Below are 8029 nucleotides of genomic sequence, written 5' to 3' on the forward strand. Positions count from 1 at the left end.
TGACAGCATTGAAATCACCTATGAGTCTATTAGACCCATAGGCTCTTGGGACCCCATCCCAGTGTCCTGATCCTAAATCACAACCTGTATGTTAACAGCATCCTCAGGGAACCATTTGCACATTCAGGTTTGAGAAGCACTTGGTCTGATACCTTCATCTTGCAGGTGAGAAAGGGCTTGAGAGGCAACGTACCCCCCAGAAGGGGGTTCTCGTAGGAACACTAAGAGATGATGGGGAGGGTGGGGAGGGAGAGGAAAGGGAATACAAACATGAACCAAGAGCTGGGATGTGGGGAATTGTCACCTGGGCAGGAGGGCCTCGCTCATCTGAGGCCAACTGGGGGACGTCTCAGCCATGAGAGTATAAGGTATCTCTGTGTTCTCGGTGTCAGGCTTGAGCGTGCCTGTCAGAAAGCACACCCAGATTTCTGTAAACCCCCAGTTCTTCTGACAGTGAAAGTCACTGTTAGGAAAAAAAAAAAAAACAAAAACAGAAAATGGAAACATCTGTTATGGACTCTCAAGATGCCCAGGTGTCAGAGTCCTGGGCCCAGCTGTCCCCCCGCAGGCCTGCTCCCTGGACCTCCCGCAGGCCACCGGCTGCCGCCCCGGGCCCTTCGGACCTGCTGCCATAAATCTGCAGTGACCCTCCCCTGCCTGCACGCCCAGCTCCTCTCCAGGGCCATCGGAGGTTATTTATGGCAGCCCACAGCATTCTCTGTAAGGTTTCAGCCCCAGATGCAGGAGACGCATGTTCTGTTTCTGTTTGACATCCCGTGTCAGGAGTGAGCCCTGGACGAGGTGAAAGTAATTCCGCATTATATACAGAGGGTGAAGTTATGTGGCGATGTATCAACTCCGAGCCCTGGAAGTCCTTGGAAATCAGGAGAGTATAATTTTAGAATGAACGTAATGAAAATGTTAGAAGAAGATCCATTTTTCTCCTCTACCGCTAAGCTGGGCTAACAGATAACTGGGAGAATTTTCCAAGGGTGGATGAATGCCTCCTGCTGGAGTTGTTCCCAGGAGGAGGCCATTGAGCTGGGAGAAGGGGCCTCCCTCACACCAGGCCTGACCTCTCTGGGGTTCAAGACCAGAACTTCTTGCTGCCTCTTAGACGTTTTCCCAAGAATGCCCTGCCGACAGCAACTCAAACCCAACCCATCCGAAACAAAACTCCTGACTTTGCTTCCAAGTGCCACCTCCTTCTCTAGTCCACAACTAGGTTATAGGACCATTTAGTTCCCTCTTACCCAAACTCCAAGAAGTTTCCTCTTTGACTTTTCCTGGTCCCCAGCTCCTCCCGTCTGGGAGTTGGCTTGTTGTTGTTCAGGTGCTAACTCCTGTCTGGCTCTTTGTGAGCCCCTGGACTGCAGCATGCTAGGCTTCCTTGTCCTCCACCATCCCCCAGAGTTTGTTCCAACTCATGTCCATTGAGTCAGTGATGCCATCCAACCACCTCATCCTCTGCTCTTAGGGGTGCAAGTCTAATACCCTGTCTCTAGTGGAGTCCTCACGCCTTCCCAGGCAGACCCCCCAGGCGGTGCCTAAGTGCTCCCCTAGACACACACACTACCCCAACGTGGGTGGACACATCTTCCTCTTTGGGTTGAGAGTTACAGCTTCTCATATTTAGACAGAGGCACCATGTAGGAAGGTGGAAGGTTCCTGACACACTCCACACACACAGTCCTCCCAGTTCCAGAGGGTCCCATGACATCACATGTATGTTACCTGACTCCCTCTGTAGAGGCTTGATTTGGGAACCTAATTCTAAACTACACATTTTCAAATTCTCTCTCTTTTTTTTTTTTTTTTAGAAAATGCTTTTAGAAAGCAAGTGTTGCTTTAGTTGAAGGCAGAGAGAAGAGCCAGGAGCCCCCTAGACCCTTGTGTCCACAGTGGGGGCCTTGGTGCTATGCGGGGCACACACTGAAAGGCCCTACCCACCCCTGGCGGTCTGTCTACACTCTGATCCTGCAGCCACCTGCTCATCTAGCCTGACCACCTGTAACCACAAGCAGCAACAGCCAGGCCTCCAGACCTGCCCGCATCCCCCCACCCCAGCCCCATCCAGCCTGCGACACTCTCTTTCCTCTGCTTGTGTGATCACAGCCCTGTGTGTCTGGAGCCCCACAGCCGATGAAGTCAGCGAGGGACTTGCAAGGGACACTTCTGCAGGACGCTCCGCTCCTCTTTGTGTTTCCTCTAGCATTTTATAGAATTGTTGGCTTTCTTGGGGCCCTCAATCCCCCGTATAATGAATTTTAGATAAATCAGGCAAAAATGACTCAAATACTCAATTGATTCACTCAATTCCCTCATGAGGAAGTATTTGTAAAATAGTCCCCATCCTTTTGTTTGCTAACAATTTGTGATTCTGCTCGCCTAACAGTAAGCACACGGATGAAGAATGCGAGCTTGGAGAGTAAGAAAATGGCCTTCTCTTGTGCTTAAGATGTGTTGAGACACACACCCTCCACGAAGCCCTGCCTTTGGTTTGGGTTCAGACAGTGGGTATTGGTTTGCTCTGTACTTGAGCTCTGTCTTCCTAAAGGAAGTCAAAGAGGACAGATGACTCTTTTGCTACATCCCACATCACATGTGCCCGGGGGTCCTTCTCATCCTCATCTTCCTCCCAGTTTGCCCTAGAGGCTGTGGAAGTGCACACTTGTCTGACCACTCTGGAAAACAGTTCACAAGTTCCTTATGAACATTCTCCTACCCTACTAACAGGGCTACCCAGGTGGCGCTGCTGGTAAAGAACACGCCAGCCGCAGCTTTGATCCCTGGGTCAGGAAGATCCCCTGTAGGAGGGCATGGCCAGCCTACTCCAGTATTCTTGCCTGGAGAATCCCATGGGCAGAGGAGCCTGGTGGATACAGTCAATGGGGTCACAGAGTCAGACGCAACTGAACATGTGTACACACGGGATTGGAGTGGGTGAGAGGGTTTGCCTGCAGGGGTGGCCTGGCCACTGGACTCTGGGGTTTTCTGCACCCTCCTGAGGCGGCTGTGTTTGGCACTGACCATCGACGGAACTCATTTTCAGCAGGTTTAACTGTGGCGGGCCTGTCCTGTTCTTCAGTAGCAATGAAGCCGCAGGCTGATAGAGTTGTGTGTGCGTGCGTGTGTGTCTAATGCTAAGTTGCTTCTGTTGTTTCTGACTCTTTACGACCCCAAGGACTGTCGTATGTCTAATAAAGCTTTTATTTTACAGCAGTTTCAGATTTACAGAAAAGCTTCAGAAACAGTGCAGAGGGTTCCCACGTACCCCACACCCAGTGACCCCTTCCAGTAACCTCTGACCTACGTAGGATGTATTTGTTATAATCGATGAGCTGAGGTGAGAAAATTGTGGTCATGAGCAGGGCCTCGGCAGGCGGGGTGAGGACGGAGCACCCCAGGAGAAGGCATGGTATGTGGCGAGCCAGGAAGTGGGCCTGAGCGGGGTGAGCTCAGAGTAAGGGGGAGCCCAGTGGGGCTGGGTGTAGGCTGACGGGGGAGGCTTTTCATGCAATAGGCAATTGTTCCGGGCACACAGGTGTGGCTTTTTTCCAAAGGGCTCTAACCCACATCCCCGACTTCTTCCTCGTCTCTTTTCTGATGTGGGGAAGGAGATGCCCTTTGCTGGACCCGCCCTGAGAATGTGCTCTGTATCTCTTCTCGGCCTTTTGGCTAAGATCAAGTGTTGAATGTGCTTTGTAGGAGGTTTCCTACATGGACACACTCTGGTCTCACCTGTCTCCGTAATCAGGAACCCAGTCTATTTCTCTCTTACCACAGAGGTCTGTGGGATTTATGAGGTTAATAAAGGATGCAGCTTTTACACTTATTAGAAATCACAAAGTCCCCCAGATGCACCATCCTACCGACATTATATTACAGTTGCTAAAAATACCCCACGACCATGGGTGAGCTCAGAGCAACAGATAGCCCACAGACTAATTTCATCCTTGGCAGAAGGCCACGCAGCCTCCAGACAGGATCAGAATCAAACTGGGGGCTGCTAAATATAGAAATATAAATTTGGGTTTGTTTGGAATCATTTGAAAACTGAAAGAACACATAAGGCCGTGATCAAGCCCAGTAGCGTCTTCCAAAGGCAGAGCTCACCTTAGTGTCGGTTGGTTTTGCACCCCCAGCCCCATTCTCGGCCCCTCAGTGGAAATATGAGGCCAGTCTCTGTGTCTGAAGTCACAGCAGACTCTTGAAGCAGTCCGGGCTGGATATAGACGCAATACCGTCATCTACTCCCAGGGGCTGTGCTGAGGCCCTGGAGGCCGACTGACTTCAGAGGTGACTTCACACTCCTCAGAGACCCTGGGCTGTCTGACCCCATGTGTCTGCCCCTTTCCCATCCAGACGGAGGACAGGGGTCTGTCACTTCCCCTTGAAGTTTCACCCAGCACCGGGGTCCCACTGGGCAGGGCAGGACTGACTGGGAAAAGGAAAAGAGCTTCCTTGCAAGCATCCTGTCCTGCGTGTCTCTCTTGTTCAGTGTTTATGGTAGGAAGGTTCCTCAGAGCACAAACACACCTGCCCAGAGGAGCTTTGGATAGGTGGCAATGCAGGTGAAAGATGACTAGGTCAGGGGAGGAGAGTGGGGGGCTCACTCATGGTCCTGTTTGGGCACCCTCTCTAGATCCATCCCTGAGGAAGTCAGCACCATCAAGGTAAAGGGCTCTGGAGAACATGGCAGCACAACCGGCCAGTTTAACTGGCCCAGAGTTTCTCAAGTGGCTTCAGGGCACCCACACATCTATCCTCTGGCTGCCTCCCTCACCTCGCTCAGGACCACTCTCCTTGCCCATGTGCTTCTCTCACTCCAGCCCTTTGTCCTTCAGATACCCCCAGTCCTGCATCTCTGGACCCTTGCCTTCTGCCCCCTGGGAAGCTGTTCCATCTGGTGCCTTTACAGCCTTCCTTGTTTCACTTAGAGGTCAGTTCAAATGTCACCTACTCTGAGAAGCTTTCCTGAAGCCATTCTACAACTGCTCTTTTAAATTTGATACCATCTCCCTGCTTTATCTCCTTTGATTTAACTCATTACTACCTATTATAGATCACATCACACCATATTATATCTTTGTTGTTATCTATTTTCCCGATGATTCAGAGCTGAAAAGCAACTCAGAAGAGCTGGCCCCCCAACGTGGGAAGATTGTAGAAATACCACCATCAATTAATAGAGCATGGATGTTCATTTTTATGCACAAGAAAACAACCCAGTCTTATGTGTAACTAAGCTTAAAAGAATGCCTCATAATAAGTATGACAACCATTCTCAAAAAGAGTGCATAAGAAGGCATAGCGTCAAAATTCCACGGGCAAAAATTTGTATTTGAATCAAGATTGCCATGAGAAATAGCAGCCTCAGATATGCAGATGATGCCACTCTAATGGCAGAAAGTGAAGAGAGACTAAAAAGAGCCTCTTGATGAGGGTGAAAGAGGAGAGTGGAAAAGCTTGCTTAAAGCTCAACATTCAGAAAACTAAGATCATGGCATCTGGTCTCATCACTTCATGGCAAACACAAGGGGAAAATGTGGAAGCAGTGACAGAGTTTATTTTTTGGGACTCTAAAATCACTGCAGATGGTGACTGCAGCCATGAAATTAAAAGATGCTTGCTCTTTGGAAGGAAAGCTATGACAAACCTAGACAGTGCATTGAAAAGCAGAGACATCACTTTGCTGACAAAGGTCCATATAGTCAAAGCTGTGGTTTTTCCAGTAGTCATGTACGGATGTGAGAGTTGCATCATAAAGAAGGTTGAGCGCTGAAAAACCGATGCTTTCAAACTGTGGTGCTGGAGAAGACCACAACATTTTGAGAGTCCCTTGGACTACAGGGAGATCAAACCAGTCAATCATAAAAGAAATCAACCCTACATATTCATTGGAAGGGTTGATGCTGAAGCTCCAATACTTTGGCCACCTGATGTGAAGAGCCAACTCATTGGAAAAGACTCTGATGCTGGGAAAGACTGAAGGCAAAAGGAGAAAGGGGCAACAGAAAATGAGATGGTTAGATAACATCACCGAATCAATGGACATGAATTTGACAAGCTCCAGGAGACAGTGAAGAACAGAGGAGCCTGGCGTGTTGCAGTCCATGGGGTTGTGAAGAGTCAAACAAGACTGAGCAACTGAACAACAACAACAAAGTTATGGAAAAGAATCCAGAATCAGTGAGAGCTTGGATCTGATGGAGTACGATGAGCACAGTGAGCGTGACAGTCTGTGAGTGGAGCAGCCTCGGGTGATGGGGACAAGTGGTGAGGGCACCAGGGTCATGGGGGGAGGCTGGGAGTCCTGCAGGAGCAGAAGTCACTCAGGAAGGGACTGCTCCTCCCCGCTGGGCTCCTCTCCGCAATGGCACTGCACTGTCATCGTAACAGCCCTCGGGGCCACTTAAGTGTAAGAATTACTTTGCTACCGACATTGAGAAAAAACACATGGCAGATAGACCCAATTCCCGCTCTCCAAATTACCCCAAATAAACAGAAGAATGTTTGAGGCCCCCGAGGGATATATAGGGAAAAGAAAAAGGCAAGTGCGAGCTAACAGCTGTGGCTGGGGAGGTGGGGGAGCCGTCTGACCAGACGCTGCTGCATTCTCTCTCCAGGTCAAGCAGAAACTGCAAGCAGTAAATGCAACTGTCCCAATTTGTTTTCTCATGAAAATGTCAGCTTGAGCTCTTGAAGGAATCCTTTTCTTATGGCCCAAGCAAAGAAACCTTTTTTTTTATTGTGTGGCCCCTCAGGACAGAAGAGGCTTTTTGATCCTGTTCCATGTTTCCAGATTGCTGGTATCCTTCAGATTGGCTTACCCAGGGGACTGATATAAATTTTTAGGTGGAGAAGCACGATGCTGACACATTTGTTTGGTTTAAGCCAGAGCTGTCTCCAGGGCCCAGGAGGGATGGGCTTCTTGGCTTCCCCTCCGCCTGCCCCCCAGGTGAGACCCATGGCCGCAAATGGCCCTTTCTTGGCAAGACAGTTTAATGGCGTGGGGCATGAAGGGGATATGGCTGCATAATTCTTGTTAATAAATGTCTTATTTAGTTACCTCATGTTAATTATTCACTAAGCAGAGGCAGTTGTAACTTGGAGCTCTGGTTTGAATGCTCCTTGAGCTTTTTCTTTCTCCCTTCCCTCCCCCCTCCTCCCCCTCCCCACCCCTCTGGACAGCTCTTCTCCAAAGAAGAGAGCCCAGACCATTGTCTGGCTCCGGAGAGAACCAGCAGCTATTACAGCTGGACAGGATGCCAGAGATCACAGAGTCGGGTGATTTCCAAACCACTTGGAGGACTCTGAGGGTTTTCATGTTCAGCCTCTGGGATGGGATGGCATGGCTGGGTGGGCAAGGCCCTTGCCTCTCTGGTTCAGCTCCTGTGCCCTGATCCCGGTTCCCTTTGCACGTGTGCAATTTCAGGAGCAGGTTTTGTAAGGAGAAAAAGATTAGAATCCCGGGAAGGTCTAAAAACCACTGATGCAAATCAGGCCTCTCATTTACAGGTGAGGATGCTGAAGTCCAGAAAGGTAGAGTGATTTTCCTGGGTTGCACAGCTTCTTAGTAAGGGAGTCTGGACTAGGAGGCCTGTCCTCTTCCTGTTGCATGGCTTGGGATGGAGAGAGGAACCCAGAGAAGAGAGAGAAGGTGGGAAGGAGGAAGGTGATCAAATGTCCCTGTCTCTCTTCTGGCATGCAGAGCAAAATGTCTTCTTGAAACACCTCTCTGGCTACAGGCAGTGGTGTCTTTGTGCTTGCTGAGAACAACAGTGCAAAAGTGTCCTGGCTCTGTGATCTAATTACTGAGTGAGCACAGGCAGTGCCTGCTCTTGAGGCTTCAGGGTTTGTGGTGTCAGACCTGAGCTGGCTGCCAATTTCACTGTGAATGAAGTTCTCTATTTAAAAGAAAATGTATTGTTATTTTGGGGGTGGATTTCTGGGAAATATTTATGAAAATGGACACCAATTTTACCATATTTCCCAGTAGAATGAATTTAGTTTTTGAGATGGGGTT

This window comes from Ovis aries, chromosome 11 (assembly GCF_016772045.2).
Source record: "Ovis aries strain OAR_USU_Benz2616 breed Rambouillet chromosome 11, ARS-UI_Ramb_v3.0, whole genome shotgun sequence".
Taxonomy (NCBI): domain Eukaryota; kingdom Metazoa; phylum Chordata; class Mammalia; order Artiodactyla; family Bovidae; genus Ovis; species Ovis aries.